Here is a 27,464-nt window from a genome sequence, read left to right on the forward strand (position 1 = left end):
AGAAGCATGCCATCCAACATGGAAGATGCAGCAGGAGCCATGATATCTGCTGTGGTACACAGACAGTTTCATGGGAACTTGTCAGACTGTGAACTGGACAAAAACTATCCAACAGGACTGTTTCCAAAGGAAACGCCAAATTGGCAGGAGAACATTTCAGGGGAACATACTAATTTCATCAGCTCTTTAAGTGGGGGAGCATTGGAAGGCTGTGCTACAGCACTTCTGAAGTATTTTCCATCACTTCAAGTTCGCATTAATAAAAGAAGCAAGACACGAGCAAAAGACGTTGTTTTAAAAGTGAATCCTTCAGGCAGATGAAAACAGTTCTGGTTGCACTTATTGATGCTTTCTGACACACAGTGAGAGTCTTGGGCTTTGCACCTTGCCACTGCAGTGCTGAGAACTGGCATTCCAGAGGATGCAAATATTGGCTGTGGTGGGCCCCAATCAACAGGTACAGGGAGAAACAGACCCAGAGGAAGAGGAAAAAGCAATCTGATGGGCAATCTGGGGAAGTGCCTTGCTAAGCCTGGAGACATCTCTTTATATACTTTGTATAAGACAATTACTAGGTGCAGGGCCCAACTTCTGGATAGTATTAAGGAGAAGATCCTGACTGAAAAGGTAAACACTCCTTCAGAGTTCTGGCACAGTTTATTTTTGATGTATTCAGCAGCAGGGAGCAGCTTGTCTCGTTTTGAGATCTGTGCATTCATTGCTGTACGCGTGGGCAGGCGGTGAGCTGCAGATCAGTGAGATCCTGGGGGGTACCTCAGCCCTGGTGCTGCCACGCTGCCTCTGAGGGGCTAAGTTCGAATAGACAGATGAAGAACTGGAAAACAGCTGGGGCTGTGGACACAGCTCCCCCCAGAACAGGCACTTTTACTTCTCCAGAAATGTGTTCTCTCTGCAGCAAATTTGATATTTTCATCAACGTAGATGAAGATAAGCAACAGCTGGTATGCTGTGGGTGTCTTGGAAGTCTGCTGAGGCTTAACTACAACTCTCCCAGGAATTTATTTGTTTTTAATTCACCTAGAAATCTGAGGTTGCTTAATGCACGAAATGGCATTCAAGTGGTTAATGCTCACACACTCCTGAGCAGTATTTAGAAAGGAAGTATGGTCTCTTGCCCACCCATTAACCTCTGCTATTATGAGGATTTTATACCAGCAGCAGTAAAATTCACCTCCCTGTTGTATGTGTTCTTATATCGAAGATCAAAGCCCTGTAGTTTGCAAAAACATGGAAAGTATAGCATAATTAAGTCTATTTGTTTAGTTAGAGCTCAGCATTTAATGAATAACAAATTTCTTTGCTTGTCCACAAAGGGTATGCATGAAACTGCCAAATGAATGAATGTGCAGGGATTCCTTGTTCTAGGTTTTACAGCTATTACTGTGCTGTTACTTCATTTTTCCTGAATGAGTAGAATGTTAAAAGTACATGGCTCACTATATGAGCGCCTCATAACTATGATCACAGGCAGTGCATTAAAAATGGTGGGATCCTACAGAAATCCAGTGCTTTACATAGCTATGAAAATCAGCTGTGCCAGCCATTTCTTTCAATTTACACTATGTTAAAGCACGTTGAAAGAAACATGGGTCTGTCTCTATGCAGCTTTCTAGCTTTGCTATATATCAGGATACCAGGAAGGCATATATAGGCTATAGTAAACCACGCGTGCGGTTTGTTGGAGACCTTGGCAGTGGGAGGAAGGTAGAAATCTCATTGTAAAAGCTACCTCAGTTTTCAGCATGGCAGCCATAATGCTGCTGTATGAGCTGTAGGCCACAGTACAGTCCCTGCTGGATCTCCTTTCCCACAGAGCTCAGCATGACCTTTGCTGAGCAACTCTTCTGGTCTCCCTTCAGCTGGTCACTGACAGTGGCTCCAGTTGGAAAATCTTCTGGAAATAAACACTGAAAATACTGTAGAATGGACTAAAGCTGTGTTTTCACTTTGAGCTTTTTATTTTTCGTGCATTCTAAGCCAACTTCTGAACTGAGAGTCCGTCATGTCCTGCCTGCAGGGTGGGAGGGGGGAAAGGGGCTGTGAAACAGTTAACAGGGAGAAATGACATGAAAAATCAACTGTGATTTTTCTCTATCAAAAATGACAATTTCATCTTCTGAGTAATAGTTTTTATTTTGTTTTGTTTGTTTTTTTGTTTTTCATGAGGGTGGGTTATTTCCCCTAGCATCTGAAAGGCAATAGCATTTCAGCATTTTACTGTGCTTTTCATCGTTTATCTCGGCCAAAGAACAGATACAATTATCCCACCAATTTTACCATTTCACTTTTCAAATTTCCTTTCCCACCCATCGACACAACGACACCTTGTCTGGATGAGGGATATTTCCACAGATTTCGGTTCAGAATGCTGTGTTTTCACAGGCAATTACAAATATCCCAGGCCATGAGTTTTGCAACTGGTTTCACTTCAGCTGTAGTTTACATTTGACTCGATATTGTCCCTTTGAGATAACAGCAGTTTCACAGAAGGTGCAAAATGTGGGCAGATATCCTATGCGATCATTATAAACTAGCATGAGAACGCCTATAACAGTAGGAGCAGTGGGCTGGCTGTGTTCCAGCTTGGCTAACTATATCCCGTTTTTCTAAATTCAGGTTTATTTGGAAGCTTGATCCAAAATCTCTCGAAATAGCTGTTGCCACTAGTCCCAGACTCCGCTGCTAGGTGAAGCTCAGTCCACGTCCCGTGCAATTCTAAATGAAGAAATAACTTCTGTTTGAAATGGCGTAGGTCTCACATCAGGATTGCAGATAAATGGCCAGCAGAATGCATGAAATCCTTCTGCCTAAAATACCACCAACGCAGTGGTAGAAATAAACTCTAAAATTAATTCTGTTACTAAACACTTATTTTTTTCTCCTCCTGTACATACTTGACCACACCAGGTAAAAGAAAATGACACCAATATAAATGTAAATCAAAGCGGGGGGCAAAAACATGATCATTGACCTGCCCTGCTGATAGGGGATGATGTCATAAATAAAATCACACCATTGTCTGATTTGATCGTCAGGATGTTGAAACCATATATTCAGATAACCATAAATTGTATTGCAAACAATGAGTTAAAATTCAAATGCAAGAGAAATCTGCAGGCATGGGACTTTCTGTTTCATGCTAGCTACATTGTTTGGAAGTTATGTTTTGCAGAAAATCTGGAAAAAGAATCTAAATATTAAAAATGTGCACTTGTGCATATAATTAGCACATGCTAAGCTACAACTTCTGCACAATTTCAGATTTAGAGTCATGTTTTCTTGTTTCCAGCTCTATCTAGAAGTTTCATCTGCCCATTTTTACCAGATTACTGGTATAATACAGAGCTGGAGGTCACATCTTATCAGATGATCACACGGTGTAAGATGATTCTCAGCTACAGAAAGAGGGTGAAGCAGTTGCTCTTTAGCAGACACCATGCTATAGGAATTATGTCACTTTTGTAGTTATAAAACAACTCAAGAAAATGTACTGCAACAACGTGATACATGCTTGGATTGATTACCCCCAAAAATCCTTTCAAGAGGAAAAATGGGGGTGGTGGTGTGGGGTGTGGAGATAAAGATTTTCTATCCAAGCTTCACACCCTACAAGTTTAGTGCCTGTGGAGAAAAGTCTCTCATTCAATTGTTACATGCAGCGGTCACTGCATTTGTGTATTCATTATGTACATTAAACAGTCAAATATATTCCTTCCAGTAAATATGAATAGTTTAATTTGTTCTGCTGAAAGAGAGACAACTATCAGAAATAGCAATAAAAGTCACATAATGAAATAAGAATACTAGAAAATCCGAGGATTTTAGTACGGTCCATTATTCATTCAATTCCTGGCAGCCTTTATGATTACAAATCACTTGATTGACTAACTAGACATTCTCAAAGTGAATTATGAATCAGGTTCATTTTTCCTGGTTGAGAGTTGGTACATGTTGTAACTCTTCCACTTTGTGATATATCAAGTTCTTGTAACAGTAATAAGAGATATAATCAACTCTTTATTTCAGGACAAATAAATTGCCTTTTCAGAAATGAAATGTGGTTGCTAACATTTTAACAGAGCGCAATGTAATTCCTGCCTGCTATTCTCAGAGTGCAATCTGCTGCGATGACATAGCTTCTGAGTGTTTGACTCTGCTGAAATTATTGTCAGGGTCTTGCACCCTCCGTCAGCGCACGATGACCTCCGCACAAGCTCGGGCTGTGGCTCGAAGCAGCAAGTGGTCCTCGTCCTGGCAGAAAACAAGCCACAGGCACCTACGCAGCAGACCACAATTTGCCCTTTTGTGCCTGGCTCTGATCTGGGCTTGGGAATGTGGACGAGTTTTAAAGCTGTTTAAGTTTACTTTGAAAAAAGTAAAATGAATCTCTTCTAAAGTGTGCTTGACCCTTGAGTCCTTCTGTATGAAAAACTCCCCCAGGCTTTTGTGGAAATTATGCAAGTGGAATGACTGGCAGGCTGGGGTGGGAGTTATTTGTAGAACAAATGCACAATCAGATCCCAAATCCCTCTAGAATAGGTTTAATGCGAGGCGCATTTCACCTTCGAATGGCTACCGGGAATCAAAATAAAAAATAAAATAAAAGAAGACTAGACTGAGGCAGCTTGAAATCTTTACAAGTGTCCAAGCCGAAAAGCACTACAGAAAGCCATTATGCCTTGCATCTGCATGTCAGATGAAGCCACAACTGCTCTCTTGGCATTCCTGAGCATGGTGGCTGAGCTTGTGTCCCGGCCAGCAGAGCTGGGGAGCATGGGGAAGAGCAGCGCTGGAATGGGGTGGCTGTGGGGCTGAGGGAAGAGCAGTGGTGTCCTCTGTACCCACAGCACATCTCCTCACATGGGGTTCTGCATGAAAGCCTCGACACAGAGGATTTACAGAGGGTTCTTCTGGTTAGAGAGACGATCCTAGAATTTGGGTGCTTGTTTTGGCTCCAGTGAAGAGACAGGCTGATACTCAGCAGGTCCGCAGTATTTATAGAGCAATTTCAAAGACTTTAATCCCCTCCTCTTCCCCTCCCAAGCACAAAAGCATGTTTCTAAAGCAGGATCTTGTGGGAGAAAAAAGTATTACCATATTATTTTTCGGAAGACCTTAATGTGGTCATTCATTTTAGAAACAATGGGTAAAGACGTCAGATTTATTCCTTATTCATCTTTCTATCTCAGTTCTAATCTTCTAATAGCCTTAGTTAAATGCTGAGTAGTTTAGAATATTATTAAATAGCTTTCATAGGATTTTTTTTTTATTTCTGATTACATCATGAGTACAGATTATTTAATATTCCATTCATTTTAAAATTATGATTAAGAGGATAATCCCAAAAAGATGTTTGTAACAATTTTAACTAAGCTGTATTAATTGAGTTAGGGGATAAGAAATGAGATTTAAAGGGTGAACAAGGGGTAAAATCAAAGCCTGCACAGTTTTAAAATCAAGTGGATTAAGAGATTGGTCAGAATGGAGAAGGTGGCAGGTCAAAAACTGAACTGGTTCAAATAGAAAATTCACTTACTTTTGGGCCATGTGTCTGTCTTTCATGGAAATCATGTGCAACAGCACCCGGTGTAATATGGCTAAACATGAAAGGGAATGAGTGCTTGTTACGGGTCAACAGACTGCACATTGCTCATTGTCAGGCTAAGGTGCGCAACATCAAGGGACGTAGAAAAGCCTGCTCAAGTGTTACCATCTGTGACAGCGTTGTGTCCCCACATGTGCCCAAGCACACCAGATGAATCTCCAGCATGCCCATGTCACACACCTTGGGACCTTTTGCTGAAGTGTTGGGTGACACCTTGAGACACCTATGGTTTTGATACATTTGGGTTAGGACGCTGAGGATGGGGCCTTTCAGCCTTCATTCCCATTTCCTCCATTTGCAACTCACTAGTTGTATCACAGGCAGAATTTTGCTGGGTTATTTGTCTTAGGATTAAATGTTTGCTTAGGATTGATTCAGTGCAGCTTTTTTGGTGGCCACTCTTTTCTTAGGGGCCATCCCCCTCTTCCTCGCTGCACAGAGGTCTTTGCATGAGATGTTCCATCTCACCACCTCTCGTAACAGGAGCACAGCTCTAATGTATATGGAAACCAGGGAAGATATTTTTACTTGTGTTCCTTAATCTCCGCATGAGTAATGGAAGGCATTCACATATTGGAGGAACTTCTGTAGTCACTGGTAATTATGGAAATGACAGCACCCTTTACAGTTCTCCCATGGGGACATGAGAACAAACCAGCGCCTGTAAGACTGAGCCTGGGAGGAAAGACATGAAAGAAAATGAAACACAAAGTGCAGAGCTCAAGCTCTCAGGAAGGGATGAATGAGGCAGGGTGCCTTTATTTTAAAGATGGACAAAAGAGAGCCTAACCCACAGCACTACTGTCAGAGACATTACCGTGTGTGCATCATTTGTGCAAGTTCTCTACAGTTACACAAGCGTCCTTTAAGAATTAAAGCAGTCTACATGACAGCCTTTGGAAGAGCAGAGTGAATCAGCCCATGATACTGGGAGGAAAGTGAAAGTTTCATATTTCTTTTGAGTATTTACTTGTTCCAAAAGTTTTCCATGGGTTCAAGGTACAAACAGGGATCTTCAGTACCACACATCCAAATGAGGCTGAGGAGAGGCTGACTGGGAGAAAGCATCGCTTACACCCAGTAGAGAAAAACAGAAAATGAATTTGAATGTAGCCAAGAAGAGTAAAATACTGTGATGAGTGATGGAAGCATTAGTTCTACAGGTTCAGTTATAGAGGCTGGGATTTAATCTGTTTAGATCTTTTTCTTCCAAGCTTAACAGCTTTAATTATTTTTACGAAGAAAAAAAAATCAATACGTCCTTACACACTATTAATAAAAAAATCAAGTATCATTGATATTTGAAAACAGAAATCATAAAGAACATATTGCATTCACACCAACTACATACCAAACAGAATGTTAATAACATTAACCTTTACTCTATCAGATATTTTCAAGAAATACCACTGTATTTTTTGCAACGGCTCATATCTGTCATTTAACTGACATGTGATCTTTGCTAAGTTTGCCAAATCACTGAGGCCTGAATACCATTCAGCAATGTTAATTTTGTTTTCCTATTCCACCCTTTACACAATTATTCTCATGGCAATCATTCTAGCCTTGAGTATAAATAATACTTCAAGTGGTTTGTTGATATCCAGAAAATGATGTGTATCTACATTAAGAGATTCTGGAATCTAATGGGAGAACCATGCATATTATTAAGCTGAAATGCCTATTTCTTTCCTCCCAGATGGGAAGTAGTACAGGGTAGTGCCATGGCATATGCATTAATTTTATTTCTTCTGCAAATTTTAGCACATATTATTTTTGCAGATTTTGAGTCTTTGCCTCCTACCAAATATCCAGGAGATTTAAACAAGATTTTGCTGCAGAGGGGATCTCAGTTGTAACACTTAAGACCCTGGATAATTCTCAGGTGAGCTGAGGAAGAGGAGGACAGAGAATAAAGACAGAAATGGGAGTTTTGTAGGAGGAATCCTCAAGGATTAACAGACTCAAAAGAGAGACAGAGACTAATTTTCCTGACTCCCATATTTCAGTTCTATAGACTGAGTAGCTTGTTCTGGAGGTCCTAGTAATAAATAAGGAGCACACTTAAAATGAAAAGGGATAACAACCACATCGTAACGTGAAACATAAATCTTAAAACATGTCTGTAAGAAATGTTACCCCATTAATACACAGAAATACTTTTCTATTTAAAAATCAGTCTCTAACAGATTTCTTGCTAGACCTGGGAAGGGGGGAAGGAGTACATTGCATTACATACTGAATGTTTGCGTGGGAGCGAGCCGTGTGAGAATGCTTCCTACAACACTTTACAGACACTCAGAAGGACCAGTTTAAAATCAGAATTGTTGGTGCTTACAGATGTGAAGTGATTGTAGGCCCTCCTGTGGAAAGGCTGATGGTCTGAGGAGGCAACAAAGTGGTATGAAATGAGGCTTGAGCTTACTTGATCTGCTTTTTCTTTTTTCTCTTTTACTTATTTGGTACCAGTGACTTGGTCTGTATGTCTTGGCCTTCACCACTCACCGATGAGCATTTTTAAGTTACAGACATTCATTAATGACTGTGGCTGTGAAGACCTGAGCCTAGAATTAGTGCTGACCTTCGGATATGTGAAGCAGGACTTCACCTGTGCTCCTCCTCATTCTCTAGAGCCTTTCCAAATGGAGAAACGCATCTGCCTTCAGAACAAATAGGAGAATAATGGTGTGTGGGCTCGCGCTGCCATGTGAGCAGCACTTTCCCCAGACAGATCAGCTCTAGCTATGTAATCCTTTTAAAAGCACAGATCTGATGGCCAAAACACAACAGTGCATACCCAGCTGCAAATCTACATATAAATCATTCTTTTTCAGTATCTGCCCAATATATCTTGGTTTGAATTCATCCTTCCTCCAGTTAATAAATACCTCAGGGTCTTCCTTCTGCCCACTGAGTACCTGGGAGTCTATGGTCAAAGCACCCCTAGTTTGACATCTCAGATACCCTGAGTTTAGACACCTCATTTAGGTGCTATCAGTAAATGGGATGAAGCCAGCCTTTGTTTCAGCTGTTTTTTTTTTTCTTTCATTTCCCCCATCAGCAGAGATCCGATTTTTCTCAGGATGAGTTCTGCTGTGTCTGAATTCCTCTTTGTGCTCTTCCCAGCATTCCAGGCAGTGCTGCACTGCAGCAGCACACCCCTCTTTGGAATGTTATTCCCTCAAGACTCCCATGGCACAGAGAGATGGGTAATGTTTTCTGAGCTTCTTCCACTATTACCACATTTTCTATAGAGGATCAAAATGGATTATTTTCATCTTGACATGCAAATGCCTAGGCTGTGCCCTTGGCTGAGATCTCAGCATTGACTACAGAAGTAAAAGATATGGGGGAAGTAGCTATTTAATATCGCATATGGAAGTGGCAGCCTTATTTCTTAAGAAAAAAAAAGAAAAAAAAAAAAGAGAAAATGGCTGTAATCCATTGTGCCTTAAAAAAAAAGAAGGCTAATACAAATATTTCCTCATGCACTCAGTGAATACTGCATTCACATGCAGTTGTCGATCTGCATAAGGGCAGATGAACATTATGTGCAAGATCTCACTGTTGTACCCTGATCTGCCCAGTTGCTGTGCCAAAGTATTGATGGAAAGAAAAGACATACATGAATAATTTTACCCAGTCAGATTACAAGCCCGAATGTGAACATTTACTGAGCGGTGGTATTAGAGCAGAAGTAGGAAGGATTTCTAAGGCTCGTTGTGAAATGCTTATAAAGCTAAAAAGGTCAAATTCTTTTCCAATTTTCACTCCACACAAAAGCAGTTAAGTAAATGAAATAACATGACCTGCAAATTGGTGCAGGATACAACCTGCAAAATATGTCGGCACACGGTAAAAGCCATTGTGTGGTTTCATATTAACACAGAAGAAATGGTATCTGACCATAAGAGCACCAGCACTGACTCACTGTTTCTAATTATTATTATATTCTTTCTTTCTTTCTTTCTTTCTTTTTTTTTTTTTTTTTTCCCTGAAACAACAACAGCGACAAAGCAGCATCAAGCAATTGCCTCCTGGCTAGCGTTCTCGGCAAACTCTCATGACTATTGACTCAAATGAGCAGCCCAGCAAGTAAGTTGTTAGCTTAAATGAAAATTATAACAGAGACAAAAATGTCAGCCTGGGAACTGAACTAATAAGGGAAAGAATGTGCATGAAGCTGCCGGCGCTGTTTTAAACCTCAGGAAGAATAAAGGAAAGCACAGCTACCCAAATTAACTTGTGAGGCGGAGGTCAATTAAAATGCCCGCGCTCACCGTGACTGTTCTCCCAGCAGTGTGGCTGGAGTTCGGCATCCCAGGTTGGAGGGGGATGGGATGCGTGGCAGGCAGCAGGGTGGTGGGTGGGGAAGGGGAGTTGGTTTTCCCCAGAGTAGATGGGATGCTGGCATGGGACGAATGGTTGGAAGGGAGAGAGGATAAGCCATGGCGGGCTTGCTCCGTGCAGCCCCTGGACGCCGCTCAGGCTGAGGTCTTGGACACAGTCCACTGTCAGGCCTCCTGCCAGGGGATTTGTTACTGTGAGAGCTTGGCTTAGGCAGGATTTTATTGCAAAAATTGTCTTGATTCTTCTTCCATCTTATTAAAATCTATCCCACCCTTCCCTTCCGTGCCAGAAGGAAGAATATTTTGTATATATCTGGGCAAAACACACAAACAAATTCATTTCCCATGGATAATATATTCAGGGTGATTTGCTTTTCAGAGTTAGGAGCTCAAAATGATGAATTTATTATGCAAAGTAATAATTGCAAATTATATTGGCAAACTCCATTCCAGAAAAAAAATATGGGGTATTAATATAACTAAAAGGATTAAAAAATACTGGCTGTTAACTTGGGGCTAGTGCAGATATTTTAGGAGGTTATATATCTCTGTTCCACCTAAACCACCAGAGGCAGTAGCTTTCATTTTAAAGGTCTAGTGAGATACCATAATTAATGGGCCCACCTAACAGCATATGCTGCACTTGTACTGAGCAGTAGGACATGGTACATATAATGAAAGAAAGTGAAGGAAATGCTTAGCGCCATAAAAATTAGCATCTCTTTTTAGTTTTTTTTTTCTTTTTCTTTTCTTTTTTCTTTTTCTTTTTTTTCTGTGAAGGAATGAAATACATCAGAGTTGAAACACAAAAGAATTTGCCTCCAGTTTTTGGGTCAAGTCAACCTGTGCCTTCACTGGGGCAAGTGAATTGCATATGTTGATCTTCTGGATCCTTCTTATGATCCCCTGGAGCTATACAGTACCTCCCAAGTGTAGGTCCAGGTGAACTGGAGGATGGTGGCTCTTTCACCTTGCAATTGCCTACAGTCTCTCTTGCCACGTTGGTCCCTCATGGTTAGCAGTAGAAAGGTGCCCTAGCAGTTGTCAGGGCTGAGGCTCTAACATAATGCTTGTCAGCCACTTGGGATTTATTTTGCTGAATCTGTACATTATGTTGGGATTCTCAAAGGATTAATTTGCAATCACAGTCTTCATGAAAAAAGCACAGCTCTTTGCTGCTATAGAATCATTTTCATCTCTGGCACACATGCCCCATTAGGAAGTACTCCGTGGTCGATTATATTTTCCAGGATAGTTGAAATCTGCGGGTAATTATGAGAAAAATAATGTACTTGTAAACCTTGCAAGTAATAGTGGCAGTACTAACTCTGTAATTCATAGACATGGCACCATTAGAAAGTGATGGAGCATGTTAAACTAAAGCACTAGTGACATTTTATCATACTTTCATGAAAGCGTGAGATGAGAATGAAAGAAGGGGATTTAGGTGCTTCAAAAGTTGCTGTTCTGGCTCTGGCATGCATACTAGCTGCGTGCTTGAGACAGTCCTCAGGGTGGTAGTTATTAAGCATGTGAAAGGGACTTTGGAGACAAAAGAGCGACCGCAGTTTACATGCCACAGCAAACTAAGAACAAACTCTTTAACACTTATTTCCTCACATCTTTACTTCTAATGTGCATTACCAACAGTCATTGCAATGAAAGGACTTCTACCCTGCGGAAAAAGAGTAATTGGAAAAAAAAGAGGGGCAGTGCAGATCTAATATGTAAACACTGAACTTACGATCAACAGTTTCTTCACTGAACAACAAACCTGTATTTTGCTTTTCAAGCAGGGAAAGAAACCATTCGATTCACAGATTATCAAGTGAATCCCAAGACCAGCATCACTGTGCTGACCAAGAGGAGCAGTCTGCAGCTTCCAGCTTTGCCCACCTTGCCCAGCCTGCAGTATCAATAACAAGGACAAAGGTAAAACTGTTCCTCAAATGTCACTACAAAGTTCCTCTAACTTATCATCAGACCGTGCTTTGATCTTAGTCCTACCAGTCAGGTGAGGATACAGACAATCCCGCTCCTTTTAAGCACACTAATTCAAACTCATAAACTCATAAACAGAACTGGAAAAGAGAATGGGAACTCAGCAAAACCAGACAAAGCTAAATAAATACTCAGCAAAGCCTGGCTGAGTATTGGTCTGTGTAGAGATACACTTGTGAGGAAGACAATTCCTAAACAACTGCAGTTCACCAGAAACACTGATAGCCTTTGCTAGAAATTTTACCATGGCTGTGCTGTGGTGTTTTGATATTGTATGAAAGGTTTTTTTTTGCTGCTGCACTATATGTTTTCAGTGAAACTGCTACAACAGCTGGTGACACAAGCAGAAAGGAATGAGGTGGTAGGACCTATATTAGTGAGAAGCCATTGCTTTAACAAAATATACACTGATATTTAGTAATAAGTAGTGAAGAATCACAAATAGTTACTACCGATTCCTACATGCCAAATAAAGGAAAAAAAATGTCCTTTTTTTCCTGCTAAGATGCAACGTGGTAAGGCAAAGTTAACCACATTGTTTGCAGTGCAAGCAGAAAACACACAGATTTTAAAGTATGTTGGTGGCACCTCAATTGCATTAAGATAATAATACAAAAACAGAAAGTCAGCTCTATATTTCCTTGTTAGCGACTAAAATCTGATTTTGAGGCTTTGACTTTCTCTTCTGCTTGGGAACCTGCAGAATCATCTAAGTGGAATTTTACATTATTTCATAAATTTGAATGTTTGGCAGCCTGGCCGCTTCTACCATCAGTAAAAGAGAGGGATGTCCAGGAACTGGTGCAGCCCATTGGGTGTGTGGGAGAGGCAGCCTATGTGTTGCTGACATCTGGGGATGCCACAATGGTCCCAGATAGAAGGGCCTTTGAACCTGGAAATCCTAAATACTGGATGAGCATCCGGTGCATCAGCTGGGCTCAATTCAGCTGGCAGAGAGACCTATTGAGTTGGTAGCCCAACACTGGTAGGCATGTAGATCTTATATCCCTTTCTCTCTGTTTCCAAAGCAGCTGAGAAGAGGTTACTGTTTTCTGTTAACATACTTCTGGAGGAGGAGACAGAAAGTGCCTGCCCCCTTCTTGCAGCGCAATAGCCCATTGTCAGAGCAGTCACACAGGAAGAGGGACACATGGGTCCCATTTCCCTTCTGCCTCAGGCGACACAAGTCCATGTTTCACACCCTTTCAGAAAATGACTGTGGTCAAGGAGAGGATTCAGGATTCACAGGGCCAATGACCAAACATGAAAGGGAGAACAACTCCAGGGCCTCAGGCATCCTTTTGGTTCCACTCCCTGCTCCCAGGATTGTTTCTGCCTTTTATTTAAAGACTGTTTCATGTAAACATGAACTGAGAAGACACAATGGTGCAGTTTCATCACCATCTGATAACTGGGAATACACAGGCCACGCCTTGCAAAAAAGAATGAAATGTACATATTTTTTTTTGAATAAAAAGTGAAGAGATTAAGGCTGTACAACAGAGAGAGATGAGTGTAAGGGAGTATAGTAGCACTATTCAAGATAATAAATGGAAACAAGAAGGTAAAATAGGTTCTTCTGTTTATTCACTCAAGAAAATAAAGTTCACTGAAGCCATAGGGAAAAATATTTAATCAAAGCAAGCATTTTTTCTTTTCACTTTAAAAAAACAAAAACAAAAGCTGTAATTAACCTGGTGAACTCACTGCTATTAGGTATAACTTAGGCCAAGAGATTAGTAGGATTCAAAAAGGATTAGACATCTATATGCATAATGAAAATATCCATAAGCTACCATGATCTCAAACTCTTTTATAGAATAGCTTGCTTCTTAATGCCAAATGAATCCCATGTACCAACTTCTGTCTCATTGAGTTTCTTGTGAAGTGCCTCTCTTAATCGAGAAACTTTACACATGGTGTGTACAGCCAACCTCGCTCCTTCCCTCCAAGAAACAAACCCCAAACTAAATCAACAACAAAACAGCTAAAATAAAATGCATACTTTTATACTACTGCTATTCCAGGGAATTAACCTGTATACTTTAATTTGATATATACTTTGATTTTACAAACTTGGATGATATTTGCACACCTCTTAAGTCAATGTTTTTACAACTTGTGAGAAATTCAGCCTCAGTAAACAGAGAGAGAAGCCCAGTCTGACCACCTAGCTGCTTGAGATACATGAAGAAAATTCCTAGACCCGTTTCAATAGAAGGCAAACCACAGCAGGGTCTGACTTCCTACCTTCAGTATATTAATGGGAGTAAGAGTGAGGTCACAGGAATGGTCGTTATAGAGCAGCTCTGTATCTGTACTGTGGTGAAAGAAATGGACAGTTACCAAATATCCATGTGTATATTTCATACTGACTGAGGCAAAACTACTCTTTTTTTCATTCAGTGAGGCAGAGATATACAAAACGCTTGGAAAATCAGAGATTATTTCTTTATATAAGGGCTGGTGCTATAAACAGTGTCTTTTTTCTTTTTTGTGGACTCAGATTCAGTAAGAATAAAAAGATAATACCAGCAGATCTGAAAATAAATGTCAAGGTTTTATAACTGTTTTTAGTTTGAATGAGGCCATAGAAGTTTAGAGAAGAGTAAAACTTATGTAATGCTAAGGCCATAGCTGGTTACTGCTTGCGGTAGACTCCCTGTAAGCAAATGTAGAATGAGAACTGCACTTGGATTTATCTTTTCTTCTATGACTCTCTTTGGTTCACTCCTCATACAGTGAGCCATCTATCTCTTTCCATCCCTGAGAAACATTTTGTTCTTGCTCTTTAATATGACCTTATTCTTTCAAATTCAGCGATAGTGAGAGGACCTCCTAGTTTTCAGGTTTCTGCTGAACATGTTTCAGTGCCGTGAAATCTTTGGAAGTCTCACCTAGCTGCCATTGTGCTGTCTCATATTCTTCAGTTCAGAGAACCAATCCCACAACCTGTAGGTACACCTGGATGAGCTTATCAACAAGTGGGTCCCAGAACATCCCTGGGACCTCCTTACGTTTTTGCAGTCCAGAGATGTTCCATATCTCAGGTGGAGAAGACTGGAGAATGTATTTCCTTGTTAAAGTTCTTTCTACCAATTCAAATTTAACAACTAGCTTTAGTTGTGAGTGATATTTAATAATTCCAGGCTCAGTTTGCTTCTAGTTTAAAATTTGTCAGCATTACTGTATTGTTGTTCACAAAAGTAACAAAAGGTATTGCAATAGGGATTCATTTTGGCAAATTAAACCTGCAGTGGGATTTCAAATGCAGGCATTTGTCCCCTGGGATCAGACAGCAGCAGCCTGTGGAATTATTTCTGACATTTCATCCATCATACACTCAGAATAGCTAAACAAACCAGCGCTGTTCTCTCCCTGTTCAAGAAACAACTTTCACAGAGCCTTCCCACGGAAATATCCCAATCTATTAGTGTCAGGAAACTGTGCTTGGAAAGTTAAGAGAAAAAAGAAAATTCTTCCACAGCCAAAAGGCAAAGATGTTATCATATGTCAATAATGCGCACTGGGAGGTCTTCTCAGAAATACTTACTGGGCTAGTGTAAATCAGAATGGCATAACCAGTGTGAGTATATCAATTTTGTTCAGTTCAGTTCAGTTCAGAAATCTACACCACAGGAAATCTACAAATTTGGGATTTTGGACTTACTCTCCTTAAAGTAAATGTCCAAATCAGTAGTAGATGAAACAGGAGGAGAAATGGCTGCTTCTTTCTTTCTTTTTTATTTAAAAATATATGTTCTAAGACAAGTAATGTTTTAAACACGGTCTCATATCTACATTTTTCAGGCTTTTCTTGAAAAGTCACACATCTACTTCAGTGCCCAAAGTGTTTATTTCAGTGATCTAATTCCTGTCTAAGTATAGCCAAACTAGATTAACTCTAGTATTTAAATACCACAGCATCAGTGAACAATAACTCTGGACTAGCTCATTATTAGAAGGTAATAACATTTTAATCTGTATTAAAATGCAGTGTTGTCTGATAGATCTCAAATTGGTTTCCCATTCTGGAGAGACCTCTAAGGATATATTGCAATTGCAGGAGGTTGCCCCCCCCCCTCCCCTCTAATAACCAATATAATGTGCTTTGAAGTAATGTGGTCTCATACTGAAATCTACAGTCAAACACCTAAACTAACAGAAAAGGTAAAACCACCACAAGGGAGAATTTAGAAACGGAAGTGCATAATCAGATAAACGAGAAGAAAGTTTTGAAAAGGATTGCAGAGGAGTAACAGGAGATATTGCTGGTGTGTTTCTTACTACATTGTTGTTTTCCTTCAGTAAAAGTTCTATCAGCTGGGGAGAGTTGCTCACTTCTTTGAAGCTGGCTCTTGTTTCTCTGAAATCAGATTCCCTATTCCCAGGGCTCCACTCTGCGATGCCAGCACAAACATACATCAGCAGCTGCACAGCACTTTAAAGACTAAGCAAGAAGCTATCAAGCAATTACTTATTCCATTTTAGATCCACGTTCATTATTATCATGGAGCAAGTTTGAAGTTGGGGGAATATAAGTCTGAGAAAGCAAATACACATTTTGCAACCTGAGCAACTCACCTAAGAAGTAAACTCACCTACCTTTAATTAAAGAGACAAGACCTGTAGATAAAAAAGAAAAATTTCTCATCTATGGATAAATCCATAAAGAGTACTTGTGTCTTTACTCTCATTAAAGCAGTGAGTTTTGATATGATGGAGCACTGTCAGCCTTATTCCTGCAGCGTAGTTGGGGTCAGGTGCAATTCTAGCTGCTCCTATGCTTGTATAGCACTGTGTGTGGGCTGGTTTCATTCATGATGTAGTCCCTAAAACACTAGTAGAGCTGTGCTGAAGATGAATCAGTCCTGTAGGAAAAGGTGAACAAAGAAATTAAACTGGAAATTTTTACCCCCAAAATTAACATTTTTTTTTCCTGGTGATCCCAAATTTGTGTTGATTTCAAGTGTGTGTGTGTGAAATTCACGTTATTGCAGACAACTGACTTTTCATATAAACAAGAGTACATTTGTTGTTTGGCCTGAAGCATGTAGTGAATCCACTGATTAACAAGCTTCACATAATATAAGCAGCACTGGAACCACTGAAGCACCTTCACCTAAGAGAAGTCTGTATAATTGAGGGAATAATTGAGGGAATGCTGGTGGTGTCCCGCAAGTGAAATCAGCAAAGCAAAACAGTATCTCAATGAAAAGACAGCAAAATATCAAACAGTCTCACTCAAACTTAAGAGAAGAGATGGTCTTTCTCATTTGCCCTCAAGTTAACTTTTTGCCTGCATGGCTTTTACTTTTTCAAAGGAAGTACTACACTAAGTAATTAGAGGAAAGAGCAAGAAAACATAAAAAACTTCAGGTCATAACATACCTAATATAAAAGTTTTAGGTCATAACTTTCAGACACTTCACAGTTTTCAGTCTCTTCAGCTACCTGAAACACATGCTTCCCTGTATTTTCCTAGGGAAGAAAAAAAAAATCAATTTTTTTTGCCTGACAGGAATGAAGGAGAGTTTTTTGTACACGCAGTTAGATATGTCAGGTCACAGTGGATGCTGAGCTCAGGTATTCTGACAGAACAGCACTGTCAAACTCATATGCTTCCTGCTGAATGTCCTCTGAAGCAAAGACATGGGACTGCAGAGAAGGGCTTTTTTGAGTCTGCTTTCAGTCTTTCACCCCCAACACAGTGACACATCTGCAGCAAGTCCTGCTTCCAGGTGGATTCCAGGGTTGAATCTCCCCCACTTACACTGCAGTGACGCGTGAGAAAGATCACTCAAGCTCTTTGGTTATTTATTACTTGGTGTTTTATCAGGCCTCCTTTATTAACACACTCGTAAGTGCATGTAATTGATTAAATGTTTCCAGGGTTAGAATTTCATAAAGTCATGCTATAGACCAAGCATATCCTCATCTACCAGAGCAATTTGGTAATATTGCTTTGGAAGGAGGAGGTGTGAACAGGTCTGGGAGCATCCCCAGTAGCCAAGCCTGCAGTCACCTCTCCCTTTGCTTTTCCACCCTTGTCCCAGGGCCATTTCTCTGAAAGCACACCTTTACTAGTGGGAACAGAAAAGGAGAGGGCAGGATGGTTTGGGAATACTGCCTGGCTTTGCATAATCTGGTTGTTCAGTCATTCACCCAAGATGTCAGAGGATCGGTCCTAATCCCCAAGTTATAAACCAGCATCAGCATGGGAGACAGCCGTGTGCATTTCTGGAGACATGGGGTTGGATGTCAGCTTCAGGGAGACGTGTACAGATCTGCGTACCAGCAGAGCAGAGACAGGCATCAACTCAGGGCTGAGGATTTCCCCAGACACTGTAAAATTAGGTTACTTTATATGTTTTTATCCCTGTAGACTTTTTCAAAAATCTGTCTTTGCTTCTAAAACATTTTCAAGTAAAGAAAGATATTGTGGAAGGATTCCATATGTGAGCAATTTGTAGCAGATAGCTTTTTTTAATGAAAGACGTATTTTGTTTTATTTTTTTTCTGTCTAGAAAAACACAGCTACTTTTTCATCCTTGATTCTGGGAGTGGAAAGTATAATTTATCCCTATGCGGTGTCATCAGCTTTATTTTTTGTGTGCAAACAAACAAGGATGTTTTAGGATAAGCAACTCTCAACAACAAACTTGATGAAACTGGTTCTGCTTCCAAAGTACTCCTAAAAATGTCAAGAGGATGAAGCAAGGTTGTCATTAGTCCAATCTCCCATTATGTTCAATGATTAGGGTGTGAATTTACAGGCTAGAATTAACCTCTCTCTCAGAAGGATGGAAAGAGGATCTGTGCTCCATGTTGACCTTCATCCTCTCCACCCCTTCATGGAGCAAAACACAGTGCAGAAGTTAGATCATCCCTTGTCTTGTCTTCCGCAAATTACTTTCTATTTCTAAGCCCTCTGCACCCAAAAGCTTTGAAAAAAATAAGCAATTCAAAATGGCACTGAGAAAAGGCACCTCCAGTACACTGCAAGATCTCTGCCTTGCAGAGAAATATCTTTCAGGGGAAGAGGAACTGGTTGAGTACCTAACAAGAAATCAAGGTACCTTCTCCACTATACTTTTTGTTGTTTCTCGCCTTTTATATGTAGGAAGAGAAATAAAGACTTCTACATGAGAGGAAATAAAATTAGCAATTAAAGGTAAGTTGAGTGCCATGTGTTTTTTGTAGCAAGATTTTTCTTTGAGGAAAACAGTCCCCGTCAACTCAAAATAAGTTTTGTTACAGTTTAGGGTAGTACCTATAGATCTCCCAGTATGCAAGAAAAGGTTTCAAAAGGTTGTATTATCATTTCATGTATGACAGCAGCTGAGAGAGACAGCACAAGGCCCTAGGCTGTAGAGAACAGCTTGATCCTGTATTCCTGGAAACCCTTAGAAATTCTGCAAAAAGCCTAGGCCAGTTTTACTGAGAATGCTGGATTAGGCTAAGAAGAGATACTTAACTTGCTGGGGTGCTTTCTAGCTTCTTTTAAGTTTCTGACTTGTGGTTAGAGGTTAATGGATGTGTTTAATTGGTGATCAAACTGTGTTGTGCTGTAGGCACGTCAAGTGTTTTTTGGGGATAAAACCTGACTTTAAGCATTTCTACGCATCACGCGTATGCAAGAAAATGATGGCAAGGTGAGGAACAATTCTGGCTGTATTAGTGCCAAATATAAAATTTCCTTTGAATTCAGCTTTCCAAGTAAAACTTGCAAATTTCTTCGTTTGGATACAGTATCCTTTGTTTCAAGCAGAGAAGGTCATGTGTGCCTCAAATCAATAGGTTCACATAAAGCGTATAAAGAGGTAAGTGCTCAACCATTATTGCTAAAGCTGTGGTTTCCTTATAAGAAAGGCTAGCCCTGACTGCAAAGTCTATTGCGTGACAAGATCACAAAGACTAATCAATCACTTCAGCAGCCAGCACCATATAGGGAATTTGGAGTACAACGCTCATCTCTGACCTGCACTGTGGATCACCCAGTGTTCTGCAGTCACTCTACATACAGCATTTGTTGACATCAACAGGGCTGACAGAAAAATATGTGTCAAGGTGACCCTAACTTCTGCTTTGATTAAATGAGTTTATAATTTGTCACTTTGCGGGGGTGGGGGGGGAAAGCAAATATATATCATTAACCTCTTTTGAAAGAACTGCACCTCAATCAAGTGCAATTATTTTTTTAGATGAAACCATCCTGACCTCTCCTTGTACTAACAAATATTATCTTAGCTCGAATCTGGTATCAGTAAAAAGATGTTTAGTGTATTGACCTGAAATAAATTATGTCAGGACTTGTTTGTGTGGTGCATTCAGGAGAGTGCTCTGTGTCCTCCTTTGGAATTACTTGCAAGTAAAAGCCATACACTTACAAATGACTGAATTCCTAAGGTCTGTATCTTTGTAAAACTAGATTTTCTATGAGTTTCCACTAATACATTACCGAATCCTTAGCAATTCACAAATATCCAGACCTATTTTTTTCACTTTAGCTTTTTTTTTTTTTTTAATAACAAAAAGGACAACAGTAAAACTAAGAAGATACATAACCTTAAGCTATGTGACGTGTCAAAACACATTTAAATAGATGCCAAAATTGGAGTGATCTTGTTCTATTCTTATCCGGGCATCATTTTGCTCAATCAGAACTTTAACGTTCCTTTCCTATCCCGGGTGTAAGACCATGCTATTCACACTGGTTTCCAAGTATGACAGATTCCAGCCCAATCTGATACTGCAGTGACTGTTCATTTCCCACTGGTGATCACCCCCTCATCTTATGGTTTGCAAAGAAAAACAGAGAGGCATCAGAAGACTCTATAATAACAACGTACACTTCACATACAGCCATATTCCAGCACTAAAACACTGTGGTCTGCTTTTTTACTTTGCCATTTTGTTTGACGTGAATCAGAAAGAATATTCGGAGACCAGTTTTATTTCTTGAGTTTGTTTTCTTCATTTTTTTTTCAGCATATTTTGAGCCAAGATCATTTGTATGGATCACCCTGTGCAAATTTGCAGGTACACAGAGAAAAAAGGTACATATTTCTAAAGAACAGATTGGAAAAAAAAATTGAAAATTCAGTTCTTTGAAAACTCTGAGTACTTTCTTCATTACGTATAATTTGGACTGTACTAATGCATTTGCTTGTGCACGTACCTCATACATCAGTTGCTACGACATTTTCACTTGTGTTTTCTGCTGTACAACTCTATCTGTTGCTTTCTCACTATTCTTTAAAAAGTTTTGGATCGAACCCTGGTTGCAATGCACAAGTTTTATCAAAATCTGCAGCTGTTTTCCATTGACTATATAGAACGGGATTTATGTTTCATCAGTGAATGTACACTGACTCTCTTGATTATACACACGTACACTTCATACGTGCAGGCAGGAAAAAGATCTTTTCTCAGGAAGCAAGAACAAAACACCTAGACATACGAGCACATACTCCATACGTCAGTGAGAAAGACGACTTTGACACAGGGGCTATCCCAGATCTTGTAGCTGTCACTTGCACAGCACAGGCAGAGATAAGGAGGAAGCTGTAATATAAACGAAGAGAGGAGACTCGCCTTGTGCTTCAGTTTAATTTGCCAGAATGTTTTCTCTCCAGCCAGCACACCGTTCGTGGTGCTGGGTCCGAGGAGTGATGCTGTACTAGGGCTGCAGTGATGGATAAACAGGGAATCTGGCCTCCCTTGCACTCACACACCACCCAGACTGCATTCTCTGATGGCATTTGTTTCTCTGAGACTTCACTTATCCATGTGCCCTGGTGTCGTTTCCCAATGCTGACCTTTCAGAAACCACAGGGTGATGCTTCTCCCTTATCCCAGCAAAGTGCAATTGTAGAATTTAGGGAAAAAAAAAAAAAAAGTGGGAAAAAAAATGAAAAGAATTTAAAAAAACCCTCTTAATTATTAATACGTTTCAAAATTGTCCTCTTATGTTCTGGAAACTGCAGTAAAATGTCTCATGATCTAGAGTTTTTTTCCCAGTAAGTTATTCTCAGTAAATCTTGCCTACTGGTTGCACGCATACACATTTAGATATCTCAGATCTGTCTTTATATACACTTTCTCCTCATGAAAATCATTCTGACTACATAACAGGCATGTGGGAACTTGCATAAATTATGCTGATTATATATGATTCAAACTATAAAACACAAAATTACATTGCATTTTTGATAAGCATATACACATACCATGAGATGCGTGAAAGGTCAGACTGGAAGTTCCTCCTTCTCGTATGTGAATACATGATTTTTTAACTAAACAGCCCTACTGGTTTAAATCAGCCTGGATAAGAGGCTGTACATAAGACAACCGCCTGGCCTTGTGTTCACACTGCTACAGGGCTCCAGCTTTGCAGCTTGACCTGTGCACAGCCAAAAGCACATTTAAGTGTGTTAGCAGGCTTCTTTTTTCCACGGGAGTGCTCTTCCTGGATGAAGGCCATAATGGTTAAGTCAGCTACCTGATCAAGAACATGACAGAGCTCCGACACAACATTTAATCTGATATCTCTGAGTTTATTTTAATTTTTATCTACAGAGGTGTGCAGTCGTAAGTTAAGAATTACATTCTTACAGCATTCCCACAGCATGAAGAAGACAGATTAACTTTCCACAAATGACAGAGAATGAATAGGTTTTAGTAAATTTGATGAGAATCACACCAGCAGAATGGCAATACTTACCAAAAGAAAAAAAAACACAGCAATAAACCCTGATTCTTTCAGAACATTCAACCCTCTCTTTGAGTCCATGTATGCTTGCTTTCTTTTAACGTAGCTGACTTACACTGAAGTTTCCAAACCTGCTTCTTTATGCACTGTCATCCAAATTCTGATTTAGGTGCTTGTATTCAGAAAAAGTGAATGCTGTTTAGTCCACACAAAGACAGATGCGTCCTCAAAGAACAGCTACACTTCGTTGGAGAACTGACATTGCCAGCTTTTGACACCAGGATTTGGAAGTACTGGTGCTAAGAGGCTGGATCCAATTACTCTTGTGTCGCATGAGGACCTGCTTTAACACTAGGGTAGGTGCTGAGCCAACACTCTTTGAAGTCCATTGAAAGTCTCCCATTGACTTCCGAAGTAGGATGAGTTGTGTCTGAAATACACAGCACAAATTTTTCTTCTCAGATGCCAGAACTGGCCTCCTTTGATAGTGTCATAGGTGTGGAAAGTTAATGCCAGCCAAAATGCCTAAAAGACCCATGCAGGTGCAGTTTCTCACACTTTAAAGAGATGTATGGAGCCAGTCTGTTTTTGCTGCTATTCATTTTAATATTTCTTGTGATGTGAGGCACTACTTTTCACAAGGTGCTTTTTCTTGATGCTTTCACACTTTTTCACACACTGGACCCTGCCTGGCACATTCACCAATCTCTGCAGCACTTCAGCATGTTCTCTTAGGTATTTTAGAGACTCTCACTCCTTAAATACATGGCATACATGCAGAGGATGCACATGCAAGAAACTTGTTGCTTATTTGCTACCACTTTCGTATAGCAGTCAGCGTGACGTTACACATAGAGAGACTTGGTCTTAGCAAGACTAAATGTATCCTGCCATACTGCACAAGAGACAATCCTCAGTAATTTTATTTTCAGTCATTTTCTAGAGAGCAAAAAACAGGTAAGCTTTTGTTCTATGTAGAAAAATGGTGGAAAACCTAGAAGAAAGATTTGGGATCTTCAGAAACTCTTGGCTCACAAAGTGATGGTGATGTACTATATGTCTAAAACTGCTTGTCTGGATTAGAGCAGGACTGGCAGGTCCTGATCCACTCAGAGCGGAGTGCTTTCTGCATCTCTTTAGCTCATGGGAAGCCACACTGATTCCCACAGAGATGCAAAGGTTGACTAACCATTGTTTCAAGTACAGTGAGCCCAATTCTATGCCTAAATTTGCAAGGAAACCTATCAGGAGCTACAGAACATTTGGAAGGGCATCCCAGTAGCATTTCTACTTATTTCATTTGCAAGGAGCTCTTCTAATACTTCCAGCAATTAAAGATGTGCAAGGATAACTGAGACAGATACAGGACTCCTTACCTGTTCACCACTTCAGCACATTTTCCACTTGGTAACAATGTCACTCGTGCATGTGTTTGGTGGTCTTCCCTGGCTGTGACCTCTGAGTAATCTGAATACTCTTGTAAAAATCTGGATCATGCAGAACCCAAATCAGATTTTCCTGTTGTAGCAGGAGGAAAGCTTCTTCGGAGATTCCTCCATGCCATATTCCAGCATACTACAGCTACTGGTTATGACTGACTGCTTTGTTATGGCTAAAAAAAGTATAAAATCTTTCCAGTAAAGCTTCTAGCATTCATTTAAAAAGGACACATCTGGGTAAAGGTGAAGATCACAAAGCTTAGCCCCAAGTAAAAATATGAATGCAATGGTCAGAAAAATTTGAATATTTGTAGGAGTTTAAAATTGAAATTGACATGTAAACATGTAGCCACGTTTATTTTCTGTACATCTGTACAACTATTTGTAATAGAGAAAAGGCAGACACGTTATTGATTTCAAGTCTTTTTCTCTGGTGATGAAAGCAATGACTTTAATGAAAATAATTATTTGCATGATAATATTAATGACAGTCAAAATAATGCCACCGTGTACAAAAATGTGTGCTGAACAAATAAGGGTCAGAATCAGGAATACTTAAATTTGAATATTCAATTAACAATAATCGAAAAGATGTGGGGCATGGTATGTAAATGAAAGTGTCCTGGGGCCAAACGTTCTCAACAGAGAAGCCAGCAAGATATTAAAAAAAACCACATGACTTTGTTTTTCAGCTCATGAGCAAATACATGTTGAAAATATGTTTATTTGTTCTAACAGCAAAAACAAATATATTCTATAATGTATGTATTAGGAGGATGTATAACTCACACAGCATTCATGGCTTGGAAAATGTGACTACATAACAGTAAGTGCTGTGGAAAGAAGGGGAAAAAAGGGAGAGCTGTAAGAAGGACAGATGCTCAAGGAGAAAAAAACTTGCTAACCAGAGGCTTGTACATGGACCACATCATCCTCTGTCCCACATGCTGATTTCTTGAGCAGCCTTTTGCCAAGATAAATTTTTTCTTGGACTCTAGAATTTGTAGGATGTGCTTGGCTTGCGTTGAGAACACAGCAGTTTCTTCTCCACACAAACATCTCTATCTAGTGAGGCTTGGTATAAACAGAAAGACTGCCTCACTAATTATTTATACAAAGACATAGATAGCTGCATTCTGGAACGTTCATAGGAACAATAATCCTTTTTTTGGGGTGATCTTACTGGGTTTTTGACTTTCAGGGTTGTGAGATGCTGTGGAAAAGCATCTAGACCTTCATCTGTAAGAAAGTAATTTACAGATTAACTGCAATGATTCATGCAGATATGTATATTCTCTCACTTCAGAGCGTTGATATTGCTTTTTTAGTAGTAAGGTATTTATCAAAAGCAGGACTTATCCAGATAAAGAGTGCTTCTTTCTACCTGGCCTCTTGGCTTTTGAGTAAGCTGCGTGAGTAAGCAGTGCAACTGAGCTACTAGGACTGACCTTAGTGTAAGTGTTTACATTAAGAGAAGATTCCTACATGTCCTGGAAATGTACTGCTTTCACCTACTCCAGCAAACATGATTTTCATGAAATTAATAAGATTACTTTTATGAGACAAGTGCAACTCATTCATAAGTGTTTTCAGAATCAAAGCAACAGTTTTATTAATTACACCCCATTCTCTTTCCACATTTCTCCCCACTTTCAGACTAAAGATTTGAATTACTGAAACAATATTAGAAAGGGGAGTAGGAGAAAATAATTTTCTGAATGTTTCACATACCATTGTCCTTATCCTCTCATTTGAGCATGAAATAGAGAAGCAACACGGCAAGCCCTTAGCAGCTTGCAGAAAAGCAACAGTGCAAACAGGGAAGAGAAGAAGGAATAACACAGTCAGTGGAAAAACATGCTGCATTTTGGACAGGCAGAACACTGGTGAACTGCAGTCACCTCAGACCTTAAACTGAACCTTGCAAGTAGTCTTACTCTATTTTAAGCAGGTCTTAAGGAACTGTGGGATTGAGTCTCAGTTTAGACTCTGGGATTAGCATTCCTCCTGTGCAAAGAACCATGGAATTTTAATGAATACAAGTAGTCAGAATTTCTACTGTCTCCCAGAGATTTGTTTATTTACTAATTTAGAGACATGTTTAACATCTTACTTTGGTGATGCATGTGTACCAGCACCATACTGAGATAATGGTTAAAAATCTGATGCTGAGAAAAGAGGGGCATCTGTGAGTCATATATGCTCCCAAGCACATAAAAATGCTCTTTGAAAATACTGTCCCTGACATAGACCATGAGATACTAAAAGATTACAGCAGTCACAAAGACATCACACCAAGGAGTCTAGTTCACTTTCCTTTGGAAGTTTCTGCGTTTAAAATAGAAGAGAAATTTGAGGTAATATTTTAATTTCTGCTGTAAACACATGAGTATTTTCTTCAGGACAGTGATGTCCTTAGAAATTTGGTCTTAGCACCTGATTTAGTGAAATAAAATCTTGTTGAAACAACACATCATATCCTTTACTCCAAGTCCACAAAGAGATATGGATCTTAATTCCACTGACAGAAACTATCAGCCATTTCCCAACTCTACATTTCAACTGCTGCCTTTCTTTACTTCAGGATAGGGGAATTCTCTTGCTGCCCTGAAAGCAAGAACTGCTTTCATTCCATTAGAAACTCTCTTCCATTAGAAACTCTCTTCCATTAGAACTGCAGGGACCCACTGCAACACAAGACAAGGGAGCTGAGAGGGAACTTAGTGAAGCTGTAACCACAATCAGCCAAAAACCTCCATCCAGCTTGTGAATCAAGGCACTTGGCCCTAGCACTTTGCTGGGTCCCAGACTTTGAGTACATGATCTGTATGGTACCAAGAAGGGCAACCAAGCAAGCTGTTGTTACCTTTAGGATGGGATTTTTTAACCTGCATTTTAAATGATTTGGGACAAGGCTTTCCATTTCTTGTTGACATTTGCTTTTGCAAAAAGTAAGTAGCTGTCTATGTGAAATCTGACCACACAGTTCCAAAAATCTGGCTGCATTCATTCAGCACCAAACAGTAACATGCAACGTGGTCATTTTTAGTCAATCTCAAGAAGAATTATGGATATTGGTTTCTTCTTAAAATGAACATAAATTACAGCAAATATCAGGAAAGCCAATAAACGCAAACCAAAATAAATAAATAAAAAAAACTCATCTCAACTCCCAGTTTTCCCAGAGCACTTTCTGTTGTTTCTGAAGTTAAGCCACACTATCAGCAACCCTGTTTTAACATCTTTACCTGCAAAAGTATATACTTAATTAATTTATTTACTTCCTAATGTCACAAGTAAATGATTATTTACTGAATTTTTATCTTAATATTTAT

The 27,464-nt window shown here is 39.8% G+C and overlaps 1 long non-coding RNA gene across 1 annotated transcript in view; it reads left to right on the top strand.

The window, feature by feature from the left end:
- The first annotated feature begins 9,114 nt into the window (after positions 1-9,114).
- Positions 9,115-27,464, top strand: part of LOC101751097 — a 38,741-nt gene continuing 20,391 nt past the window's right edge. Inside the window, exons 1-2 of the long non-coding RNA XR_001464837.4 lie at positions 9,115-9,721; positions 11,769-11,907. This is a non-coding gene — a long non-coding RNA (uncharacterized LOC101751097). The remainder of the gene's footprint in view (positions 9,722-11,768; positions 11,908-27,464) is intronic.

The sequence above is a fragment of the Gallus gallus genome, chromosome Z (assembly GCF_016699485.2).
Source record: "Gallus gallus isolate bGalGal1 chromosome Z, bGalGal1.mat.broiler.GRCg7b, whole genome shotgun sequence".
In the NCBI taxonomy this organism is placed as follows: Eukaryota; Metazoa; Chordata; class Aves; order Galliformes; family Phasianidae; genus Gallus; species Gallus gallus.